The 13385-nt window shown below is 38.8% G+C and overlaps 1 protein-coding gene across 1 annotated transcript in view; it reads right to left on the bottom strand.

The window, feature by feature from the left end:
* Positions 1-13385, bottom strand: part of LOC126417095 (neural-cadherin-like) — a 304885-nt gene that overhangs the window by 593 nt on the left and 290907 nt on the right. The gene's annotated exons all lie outside the window — the stretch shown is intronic.

Here is a 13385-nt window from a genome sequence, read left to right as displayed (position 1 = left end):
GTTTCATATTGAAAATAGAATAAAATGCCAGTACACGAGAGTAATGCAGTGTAATATCTTACAAACAGTACAATTGTCACATACAATGTTTTAACTGTGATTCACTGACTACAGTGAATGAGAAAGGAGATACTCATCTGCTTCCCTGGGAAAGAAATCAAATACCTTCTTTGATTACCAGCCCATTCTTCATCAATGATAGTCTAAGATAAATAGGTAGTTTATAACAGGCTACATTCTCCTTGTTACACATTTCTCTAACTTGTACACTCTAAAAGGTTTATGGAAGACAATCTGTAAATTAATAGTTGTGTTTCTCAGCTGTCATGTAGCCTACAAGTTTACCTTGCAAGATTTCAACAGTTTCAAAAAACAAAGGAAAATACCCCAAGAAATTATGAGCATGGACTGGGAGAAAGGAATGAAAGAGGAAGTTGCATGGTAGAATTTTGCACAGAGCAAGATTTAATCATTGCTAACATCTGGTTTAAGAACCATGAAAGAAGGTTGTACATGTGAAAAAGATCTAGAGACACTGTAAGGTTTCAGATTGATTGTGTAATGGTAAGACAGAGATATAGGAACCAGATTTTAAATTGTAAGACATTTCCAGGGACAGAAGTGAACTCTGATCACAATTTATTGGTATGAACTGTAGATTAAAACTCAAGAAACTGCAAAGAGGTAGGGAATTAAGAATGGGACATAGATATGTTGAAAGAACCAGAGGTTGCTGAGAGTTTCAAAGGGAGAATTAGTCCATGATTTACAAGAATAGGAGAAAGGGATACAAGAAGATGAATGGGTAGCTTTGAGAGATGAAATAGTGAAGGCAGCAGAGGAGCAAACAGGGAAATAGAAAAGGCCAAGTATAAATCCTTGGATGACACTGGAGATACTGAATTTAGCTGATGAAAGGAGAAAACATAAAAATGCAGTAAATGAAGCTGGCAAAAAGGACTACAAATGACTAAAAAATAAGACTGACAGGAAGTGCAAAATGGTTCAGCAGATATGGCTAGAGGACAAATATAAGGATTTAGAAGCATATATCACTAGGGAAAAGATAGATCTTGCTTACTCAAAAAGTAAATAGGCCTTTGGAGAAAAGAGAAGCAGCTGTATGAACATCAAGAGCTCAGATTGAAAACCATTCCTTAGCAAAGAAGGAAAAGCTGAGATGGAAGGAGTATATAGAGGATCTATACAAGGGAGATGAAATTGTAGGCAATATTATTGAAACAGAAAGGGATATAGCTGAGACAGGAGACATGATGCTGTGAGAAGAATTTGACAGAGCAAGTCGAAACAAGGCCCCTGGGAGTAGATGACATACCATTAGAACTACTGATAACCTTGGGAGAACCCATCATGACAAAACTTTTCCATCTGGTGTGCAAGCTGTATGCAAAATAAACCTCAGACTTCAAGAAGAATGTTGAGAAAGCAGGTGCTGATAGGTGTGAATATTACTGAACTATCAGTTTCATAAATCATGGTTGCAAAATTCTTTACAGAAGAAGAATGGAAAGAGTGGTAGAAGGCAACCTTGGGGAAGAGCAGTTTGAATTCCAGAGAACTGTATGAACACGTGAAGCAATAATGACCCTATGACTTCTCTTAGAACATAGGTTAAGGAAAGGTAAACCTGCATTTAGAGCATTTGTAGACTTACTGAAAGCTTTCGACAATGCTAACTGCAACATTCTTTTTGAAATTCTGGAGGTAGCATGGGTAAAACACAGGGAGTGAGGGGTTATTTACAACTTGTACAGTAACCAAATGGTAGTTATGACAGTCGAGTGGCATGAAAGAGAAGCAGTGGTTGAGGATGGAGTGAGACAGGGTTGTAGCTTGTCCCTGATGTTATTCAATCTGTACACTGACCAAACAGTAAAGGAAACAAAAGAAAAATTTGGAGTAGGAATTAAAGTTTAGGGAATAGAAATAAAAACTTTGAGATTTTCTGAGGATATTGCAATTCTGTGAGAGACAGCAAAGGACTTGGAAGAGCATTTGAACAAAATGGACAGTTTCTTGAAATGAGGATACAGGACGAACATCAACAAAAGCAAAACAAAGATAATGAAATGTAATAAAAAAAAATCAGGTGACACAGTGGGAATTAGATTAGGAAATGGACACTTAAAGTAGAAAAAGAGTTTTGCTATTTGGGCAGCAAAGTAACTAATGATGGCCAAAATAGAGAGGATACAAAATGTAGACTGGCAGTGGCAAGAAAACTGTTTTCTGAAGAAGATAAATTTGTTATCATTAAAAATAGATTTAAGTGTCAGGAAGTTTTTTCTGAATGTATCTGTGTGGAGTGTAGCCGTGTATGGAAGTGAAACATAGACAATAAACACTTTAGACAAGAAGAGAATAGAAGCTTTTGGAATGAGGTGCTACAGTAGAATGCTGAAGATTGGATGGGAAGAAAGGAAATTTGTGACACAGTCTGACTAGAAGAAGGGATAGATTGATAGGGCACATTTTGCAACATCAAGGAATTGCCAATTTAGTACTGGAGGAAAGTGTGTGTGTGTGTGTGTGTGGGGGGTGGGGGGGGGGGGGGGGGGGTGGAATAAAAATGTAGAGGGAGACCAAGAGATGAATACAATAAGTAGATTCAGAATGATGTAGGCTGCACTGGCTATTCAGAGATGAAGAGGCTTGCACAGAATAGAGTAGCGTTTAGAGCTGTATCAAACCAGTCTTTGGACAGAGTACCAACAGCAGTTGTATTTATTATGTATTATCTCCCATATGGCCTAATTTCTCAAAGAAGATGCAGGCCAGGCAAATATAAACAATGAAAAATGTTAGATAAATCATACTCCATAGATTTCATGTAAGTGAATCTCTGGGTTGTGGGGAAAAGGAAGACATAGATTTTTAAATTTAATATAATTCAGTGACTTAAGGCTTGAAATACTTTGATATTTTAATGCCAATGCAAATCTTACTGTAACTACATATATTAGTTTCATAAATCCATGTACACTAAGTGACAAAGAAAGTGAAGCACTCAGAAGACTTAAGATTTCAATGTAACTTCTTACAAATACACACCACAGGTCAGTACAAAATTGATTAGAGTTGCAATTCTCTGTAACTGGTATAATTTCCATCAGAGTGCATTAGCATTGTTCATTTTTGTTAGATGTTGAATGATCAATGTGAAGGACACAGATGTGCTGCGTACTCGTATAAGACAGTGTTAGGAGCACCTGACAGGTGCTGAAAGTGCCCTCATTGTGGGCCTCGATTAGGCCAGGTGGTTGATTCATGCTGTACTCAGATGTGACAGTGGTCCTAAAGTTGGACTGCATTTTCCAACATGAGGACAGGCATACTTCTTGTCAAGGTTCCGGTTGACTGTGTCTGACCACAAGGGAAGATTACTGTATTCTCCACTTAGCACATCATAACCCCTTCAAATCTGCACCTGCCATCCCACAACAAGTAGTGGACTTCCTGCAATATTCTGTGTCATCCTGGACCTTTGGTTAGAGACTAGCAGAAGCCAGAGTAGGGATTATTGTTCGATGCATAGGCTACTGCTCACACCCACAACACGAGTAGCTCTGTTTGGGATGGTGGCATGACCAGGAAGCATGGATTACTGATGAATGGTGTCTCATTGTGGACAGCAATGAATCACAGCTCTGTGCTATCCCTGATGACAACCACTGGTGATTATGGCAATGATCTGTGAAGAGGTCCCATTCTTCCAATGTTTTGGAGAGACACAGCAGCATTACTCCTGGCATCATGGTGTGAGAAACCATCAAGTATGACTTCAGGTCATGACTGGTAGTGACTGAGGTAAGTCTGACACACAATGGTACATTATGGACATCTTGCATCCTCATGTGTTACCTCATGTGTGACAGTATTGTAGGACTGTGGTGTGTGTAATGTAAGACCTTCAGTACACACACCATCAGATTATTTGACTTGTCGCTCTAACGAAGTAGGCGAGTGTCAGCAATATGTCTCATGGTCTTATCATGGTGTGTTTATCTTCTGCCGTTAGGTCAGACGATATAAATGCCACTTGCACACCTAGAGTAGCGGATTGACGGTGACCAACTTTAAACAGAATTTGATTAATTTTCACACATATTTATTAAAATAATAACAAGTATAAAAATTACTTAACTTGGTTCTGGATGCTATTTACAATTGACAATCTGAAGTTCCTTTGGTATTTGTACGTTAATCTTATTCTCACATATATCTCTGATACTTGACCAAAGTGTCTATACATTTATCTTCATGGCTATGTACAAGAATATGGTAATCTTATTAGGTGCACACTGAAACTTGACTATAGACTGGTACAGACAAATGCAGACTAATGCAGACTGACTAATCGGAGGTCTGTACACTCGTTATAATACCTCGAGCATTCAGGTATCACTGTGCGAGTGTGATCCGTGAGGAGAAAATCTTCTACGTTAGCAGCAATCTCACTGGCTGTGGTACATATTAATGCGGATCGGCGGAAGCAGAATTTGGTCCGTCTTTATGGCAGCGCCATCTCGTAGAGCAGAGATGGACGAGCGCTGCACCTGCGGTGTTGTGCTTAGCGGGGCGCGCTCTAGTGGGAAAGTTGTGTATGCGTTGACTACGTGGAACTATGTACACAACAATATCAAAGTTAAAATCGATCTGTTCTGAGCAATGTTACTATCCCTCAGAATTTCAACCAACACATCTGACCTCAGTACATCTTTTTATAAATTATTCACTAATATCTCCCTGCTAGTAAAATGTAGAACTCGTACAGACTGGTACAGACTCATGCAGACTGACTAATTGCAGGGGCGTACTCTCGTTATAATACCTCGCGCGTTCATGTATCACTGCGCGAGTGTGATCCGTGAGGAGAAAAGGTTCTACATTAGCAGCAATCTCATTGGCTGAGTTACATATTAATACGTGGATCAGCAGAAGCAGAATTTGGTCCGTCTCTATGGCAGCACCATCTCATAGTGCGGAGACAGACGAGCGCTGCGCCTGCACTGTTGTGCTTAGTGGGGTGCGCTCTAGTGGAAAAGTTGTGTACGTGCTGACTATGCGGAACTATGTACACAACAAGTACTAGTTTTCATGTCTCTCCATGATGTTGAAATACTCCTATGGCCAGCAAGATCCCCCATATCTGTCCCTGATAGAATAGGTGGGATCAGCTTGGACATCAGTTCCACCCCAGGTGCCAGTAACCAAAATATCAAGGACTAGTTACTGCATACCTGGGCCAGGTTGCCTCAGTAGAGGATATAACAGCTTTATGACACCCTTCCCAGTCGAATCACTACTTGCATCCAGGCCAGAAGGGGAGCAACACATACTGATAAGTGGACTTATACTGCTAGGTTCTTTGTAAAATTGACTCAATTTTGTAATCATTCATTTAACATCACATACTTTCTGAACTCCCAAAGTTTAATTTCACTTCCTTCTTCTCTTCTGGGTTCTTCGCTTTTTTTGTCAGGCAGTGTATGTACAGGGTGCAACTAAATTCCTTTTACAGGCTTTGAGTACAGGTTCCTTATACCAAAACAAGATGACAGTGTCCAGTAAACATGGGCTTTAAAATGCATACTCTAAGAGCTATAAGCACTTGCTCATCTTTGTACCGCGAAACACATCTCTTCTACTGAAAAAATGCTCATAGCTCTTAAGGTATGCATTTTAAAGTGCATGTTTACTGGACATTCTTTTCTTGTTCTGGTCCATACTACCTCCTCCCAAAATATAGAATGTAGAGAGTTTGCAATACAAGAGATGTGTTTCACAATATCTGAGATGAACATGTATTCATACTCTTAAGGTATGCATTTTAGAGCCTACATTTACTAGATTTTTTTCTTGTTTTGGTGTAAGGAATCTGTTATCAATATCTGTATAGAGAATTTAGTTACACCCTGTATACCCTCTGCCGGAGTAGGATGAGTTGGTCAACATATATTTCTTTATTTCACTCATAAATTTTGCCATGCTATCCACAGATATTACTAGTGTTTTCCTGGATTCATTTCAGTAGTAGGTCCACAAACTACTTCTGTTAAAAGTAAGTGATCAACCATTTGTGGCTGCAGTTTATGGCGGGTCATGGCCCGTCGAACATAGACCAGTGTGAGGTGGAGGTTACACCATTAAGTTAAGTAGTGGTTTAGACTTTGTACATATGTACTGTTTGTGTTTTCCCTTTTTTTCATTTATAAAGTATAGCTATGGTGTTCTTTTAATCATTGACAAAGGTCTTCTTAGGCACTTGTGGGTTTTATTGTTCTGAAGAAGGTGTAGTTATCTACGCCGAAACCTAGGTTAACACTAGGTGCTTTTTTCGCAATCGAGGCAGGTTTCTAGTTTTTTAATATACTTCTGTTAAATATCTTTCTGTTTCTCACTTTTTAGTTTCTTTATTCAATCTGCAAACAATATTTTGCACCTGCATGATTTAAAGCTTCTTTTTTTTCTGTACTGTTGTTACTCTTATGACAGCTCTTGTTTTTGGATATACAGTATACCTATTTACTTTCATACATTTCAAGCCAACACTTGGCATTTTTATTAATATGTTCACTTGTGATATTAGTAAACTGTTGTTATTGATTCGTACTTCATAATATTATTGGGCAGTGACAATATTTGTGTTTATTTAAAAACATACAGCCATTTAATAAATACAGTGACACACCAAAAGAAAATCTGCACTAAAACAGATCCATTAAAAACCAATGAAAATATTTTCTACTTGAAAGCTTGGTTTAATTCACAGAGCAACTTTTCAATAAATTAATTCTCTCTCTCTCTCTCTCTCCCTCCCTCCCTCCCTACATCCCCTCCCCTCCACTCTCCCTCCCCCCCCTTCTCTCTCTCTCTCTCTCTCTCTCTCTCTCTCTCTCTCTCTCTCTGTCTGTGTGTGTGTGTGTGTGGGGGGGGGAGGGGGGGGGAGGAGGAGCATGCACACACTTACATCCATGTGTGTAGTCAGTTACACAAATGTTCAGAATGTTGCCATATACAATAACCAGCAGTTAAAATACTCCTATCAGAGCACAAAAAGGCAACTATGCTCCTGTTTATTAAAAGACTCTGATTGAAAAGTGGACACCAGCTGCCTCATTCTATCTTCCTCAGCACCTTTAAAAATTTTCCCAAAAATTTTGGCTTGTGAACATATTTGCCCTCTTTCTAACATGCAACTCACCTCTCACTTCCACAAGCTGCCATAACTGTAACTCACTTGCACCCACTAGGCCATCTATGCGTGTCATTCATACCCATCCACTCCCTCATGCCCATTCTCACATACTCATCCAGCCCAGCTAATTGTCATTATCTCTTTGTGTCTCTCTCTAACTGTCACTGTCTCTTGTCTCACAGCCACTGCCTATTTCATTCTGTCCTACTACTACTACTACTGCTAGTACTACTACTACTACTACTGTTATTGTCTCCTCTCACTGTCACTATGTCCTTCTTGCTCTGCTGTCTCTTCAAACTATCACTGTCTCTCTCTTCCTTGTTGTCATTGTCTTGCAATCTGTCTGTCATTATCACTGACTCCCACCCTCTTCCACTTTATCTTCCTATTTGTTCTCTGTCGCTGAAACCATGTTTTTGCTAGCACTGTTCTGCCCCTATCAACTACGTTCCACTGCCACTGTGTTCCTCTCTTTCTCTCATACTGCCATTGTCTCTTTCACTATGTATATACCACATTTACTGTCTACTGTCTTCCAATACACCAGAAATCAAAACAATTTTATGCTGTCCACCCATTGCTGAAAATTTATGCTCAAACTCTAGCAATACATTAGTATTAAAATTCACAAGATGAAAGAAAAAGACTTGCTCAGTATTAATCCAGAAACATGAAAAAAATCTAGTATGAAAAACTGGTGCAGAAATGTTACTATTCAGCTGAAGAGTTCATAGATACTGAATATCAGCATGAGAGGACACTTACTTAGTATCTTATAGTCCAATATTTTAAACAAATCTGGGTGTTGTGTATCAATTATGTATTCAGTACAGTATATTGTATTAGTGTTTTTTAAGGAAAACTGTAAGTAAATTGTTGTGTTTTGATGAGTCTCCCAAACACTAAGTCAATGACTTGAAATTTTATGTTATAAGACAATAAACTTCAGTTCTGTTCTTATTGTTTTTTCGTCTCTTTCCCACTGCCACTGTGCACTTCTATTTCAGCATAAAAAATATGGAAGTGTTTACATACCAAATTTTTGGGAAAAATGTTAGAGGTGCTGAGGAAAGTAGAAAGAGGCCACTGGTACTACATTTTTCAGCCAGAGTCTTATAAACAGGAGCATATTTGAAACTTCCTGGCAGATTAAAACAGAAGCTCTGCTGCGAACCTTGCAGAACTAGCACTCCTGAAAGAAAGGATATTGTGGAGACATGGCTTAGCCACAGCCTGGGGGATGTTTCCAGAATGAGATTTTCACTCTGTAGCGGAGTGTGCGCTGATATCGCAGGAGAGCTTCTGTAAAGTTTGGGAGGTAGAAGACAAGGTACTGGCAGAAGCAAAGCTGTGAGGACGGGGCGCGAGTCGTGCTTGGATAGCTCAGACGGTAGAGCACTTGCCCGCAAAAAGCAAAGGTCCCGAGTTCGAGTTTCGGTACATCACACAGTTTTAATCTGCCAGGAAGTTTCATATCAGCATTCGTAATTTCACACGAATGGTGTGTTGGAGCGAAATTTGGCTTGCATCTATGCACACACCTGTGTTTAATGTGTAACTGCCAGAAGTTTCATTGTTGTATGTCTGCTAGTTATTGTTCACTGCTGTATTGAGTAGAATGTTGTGATGCACAGTTTGTGAATTTCGAGATGGCAGAGTTAGAGGAGCAATGTGTCTGCATTAAATTTTGTGTGAAAAAATGATGCAGGAAGCCTAAGGTGATGAGTGCTTAAGCTGTACTTGGTGTAACAAATGGTTCACATGTTTTTAAAATGTTCAGACGGAAGTTAAAAATGATCCTTGTTCAAGATGCCCTTCGACATCTACCAACGATGCTCAAGTCAGGAACGTCAAAAAAGGTTGTGCGTGCCAATCAAAGACTGACTGTTTGAGATATTCCAGAAGAATGTAACATTTCAGTTGGATCATGTCATGAAATCCTGACATGGCATCTTGGAATGCATCGTGTTGCCACCAAGTTCATCTCACAGATCACGGAACTAAAAAGACCTTTGCCTTGCAATCCGTGAAGAGCTTTTGGATGGTGCAAATGAGAATGAGGTGTTGCTGAAGAGAATCATAACTGGTGATGAGAGGTGGGTCTGTGGTTATGATGTTGAGAGCAAGGTTCAATTTTCACAATGGTTTGTGAAAGGTTCTTCAAGACCAAAATAAGCTCATCAAATCAGGTCAAATGTCAAAGCCATGCTGATAGTCTCTTTGACTTTGAAGTATTAGTTCATCATGAATTCATGCCACAGGGGAAAACTGTTAATTGATGGTGCTATTGGGATGTGTTGCGATACCTACAAGAAAATGTGAGAAGGCAACAGCCTGAACTGTGGCGAGACAATTCATGACTCTTGCATCATGATAATGACCTACACAATTCATCACTGTTGGTGGATGACTAGTGCACAAAAAATGAGATCAGTGTGCTGCCTCATCCTCTGTTCTCTCCAGACCTGGCCCCTGTGGACTTTTTTTATTTCCAAAGTTGAAAACCCTGTTGAAAGGATGAAGATATGCAATGGCTGATGAGATAAAAGAAAATTTGCAGACAGCGCTTAGTGCGATCCAGCAAGAGGCATACCAAGACTGCTTCTGGAAGTGTAAACAGCATTGGAAGTGGTGTATCAATTGTGGAAGAGAGTATTTTGAAGGAGACAATGCACAATAAGTAAAAGGTAAATGTTGAAAAATTTTGGGTACAAAGTTCCAGATTTTTTGAACAGTCTCTGTAACCTCAGATCAGATCTTAGATGCACAAATTTTTTGCGTATACTTCAGTGCTACAACAACATGAGATTGCCAGAACCCTTCTGATGATAATGGAGAAACTTTACAGCATTGTTCTCGATTCTACATTACTTTATAAACTATGTTTTCACCTCACACCAGATTTTACATGCGTGTTTTATGTGCATATTTTACGTGTACAACTAGAGAAACTTTGAACATCTGTATCTCAGAAATGGATAAAGATATCAAGAAAATTTTCTAAGTTGTTCGAGATCAGGATCTTAGAAATATATCATAAAAATTTCAGCCATTTGCCATGCATACATGTCCTGGAATCCAGGGCTTGGTTTCAGTACTGAAAAACCACCTTTTTGGGGTGGTTCTCAGTAGTGGGTAAGATGTTTGAAAATAGGAAGATGACTCTTCTAGATAAATGCCTAGAGAATATACCATTAAAATTTGAACTGTTTGCTATGATTAGTTATTTAAATACCCATTGCTAACTGTGAAAAAATGTAAAAAAACTTTTTCCAAGTTTTCTCTGGAACTGCCTGTAAACTAAATAGTGCCTCTATAAGCCCTTTATGGTGCATTGTAGACCACATCTAATGCAAAAATAACTAACTGATTGGCGCCGTTTGCCTAGGGTGGAGGAAGTGCATAATTTTCAAATTTTGACTGTGTATTGTAGGATAGTTACAGTAAGTCAATTTTCTGCTTGGATACACAAATTGTCCCTAGGCCAAGGGCTATCCAAAATACTTAACCCTACCTTTCTATCGCCAATAGAAACCAAGCTATGAGCCCCAGAAAAATTCTGTTTTTATGCATGGTGTTTTGGAACATATTGGTAGCATATGCTGTCACATGTGTACTGGTTGACAAAAGGTGTCCTTTTTATATATTTCATTTATTAATTTATCTACTCACAGAGAATATGAACTGTACAATTTTTTCAACACACAAATGTATACAAGTAAAAAACATAAACAGGTACATACATTAATTGCATTACTGGCAAATCTCGACAGTGGAAAAAGACCTTTCTAATAGATATAAGGTAGGTTCCATTATTAATGCAACCAAATTCATAAAAAAATTACTGAACTTATTCATACAATGAATGAAAAATTTTCAAAATACACTTGTGGTGGTAGTGTTTCTGGGCCTGGAAGAGCTTCTCTGGGATGTTCTATAGAGCCAGTGTAAGATGCGTCATATTCCAGTGTTTCCCTTCCGTGCCTCATTTTAAGTTAGGAAACAAAAAGAAAAGGTCTGGGTGAAGCCAAGTCAGGACTGTAAGGAGGATGGAAATTCAGTGGGGTGTGGATTCTGGCCAGAAATTCTTTGACAATGAAGACACTGTGGTTCGGTGTGTTTTCATGATGCAGTTTCAACTCATCAATGATGTCACTTCAGTAGCATGCAACCCTCTTTTTTGGTCTTTTAAGCACTTCAAAATACAGAGTTATATTCACAGTGGTCATGGTATGTACAGATTCATGGTGGTCAATGCCTTTGATGTCAAAGAAGAAAATGAGTTTGATTTTGATCCTGGATTTGCTCATACATGCCTTGCTGCAGAGTGATGCTGGCATGATCCACTTGTAACATTACAAGCAGCTGGTTTGACTGCTGCAAGATGAACTGAATCTGACAGGTTGGCTGTGGGGTGATGTGAACATTTGTTGGGGCCTCCAGCTGCCAGAGGGGCTGTGACAGCCAAACTGAGACAAGTAAAGGCAGCTAGCAGGCAATGAGGTCCAGCAGTCATTGGAGTTTTCCCAGGCAAAAGAGGACTGTGTTCTGTTGGCATGGTCGCAGGACAAGCGAAGATGGAGGGGTCTGTGACTTGGAATATCATCACTAATATAATATAATTTTAATGAAAATATGTAAAATTCATTACAAGCTTGCTAGAGAAAAATCAATGACAGTTTCAGAACCGTGGCAGTAGGATAAGCTCCTTGAACATAAATCCATGTCTGAAGGATTAACAGTCAAAAAGTCATTAATTTTATTACCATTAATATTTATAATAAATTGTAACAACTGAACCCCCATGAAAGTCACACTTGTGATAAACCAAACGAAAGAGGATAATGCCTGCAATATAATGAACAGATTATTTTTCTAATTAAACAAATAAAAAATGTTATAAACAAATTAGTTTACTATGTAAATATTGCCATAACTATGGAGCCCTTCACAGAGGAACAAATGATCTTATCAGCATGAGTTAATATTCCAATAACTTTCACAGTGTGTATTTAATTATATTATGACATAAAATTGGCCAGGTTAGTGTTTTGACTCAAGTGCCAGAAGTGGCAATTTATATATTTAAGATTTGTTTAAAATTGTTGAAATAATATATAAATGAGTTTATTAAGAGGTTGCAAAATGAGTGCAAAGATTTATATATATTTTATTTTAAGTACTCATGTGCAATTATTGTCAAAATTATGAATAGTGCAAGTATCTGCACTGACTGGAGGAGTGCTCATGTGCCCAAGCCTTTAAATAAGTGTTCAGGGCAGGCCTTAGGGTCTTTCACCTGTTGCCTTGCTTGTGGAGTTTTGGTGAGGTATTTTCATCTTGGTTTTGTCTGGAGTTGGTAAAGTTATGGCGTGATGGATACTGAATGGTCATTCAGTCAGTTATTTGTATGTGGCCGCCTTTTACATACATTGCATTTTTTTGTTTTATATTTTTTAAGAATAAAAGCAGCTTATATCTGTGGTGTGCGTACTGTAAGACCTTCGGTACACATACCATCAGATTATTTGACTTGTCGCTCTAGTGAAGTAGGCGAGTGTCAGCAATATGTCTCGTGGTCTTATCGTGGCATGTTTATCTTCTGCCGTTAGGTCAGACAATAGAAATGCCACTTGCACACTTAGAGTAGCAGATTGACGGTGACCAACTTTAAACAGAACTTGATTAATTTTCACACACATTTATTAAAATAATAATAAGCATAAAAATAACTTAACTTGGTTCTGGATGCTATTTACAATTGACATTCTGAAGTTCCTTTGGTCTTGGTACGTTAATCTTATTCTCACATATCTCTGATACTTGACAAAGTGTCTATACATTTATCTTCATGGCTATGTACAGGAGTATGGTAATCTTATTAGGCGCAGACTGAAACTTGACTATAGACTGGTACAGACAAATGCAGACTAATGCAGACTGACTAATCGGAGGTCTGTACACTCGTTATAATACCTCGAGCATTCAGGTATCACTGCGCGAGTGTGATCCATGAGGAGAAAATGTTCTACGTTAGCAGCAATCTCACTGGCTGTGGTACATATTAATATGCGGACCGGCGGAAGCAGAATTTGGTCTGTCTTTATGGCAGCGCCATCTCGTAGAGCAGAGACGGACGAGCGCTGCACCTGCGGTGTTGTGC

The sequence above is a fragment of the Schistocerca serialis genome, chromosome 8 (genome assembly GCF_023864345.2).
Source record: "Schistocerca serialis cubense isolate TAMUIC-IGC-003099 chromosome 8, iqSchSeri2.2, whole genome shotgun sequence".
Classification (NCBI taxonomy): domain Eukaryota; kingdom Metazoa; phylum Arthropoda; class Insecta; order Orthoptera; family Acrididae; genus Schistocerca; species Schistocerca serialis.
Note: the sequence above shows the minus strand (reverse complement) of the source record. Positions and strands in the feature narration are given on the sequence as shown.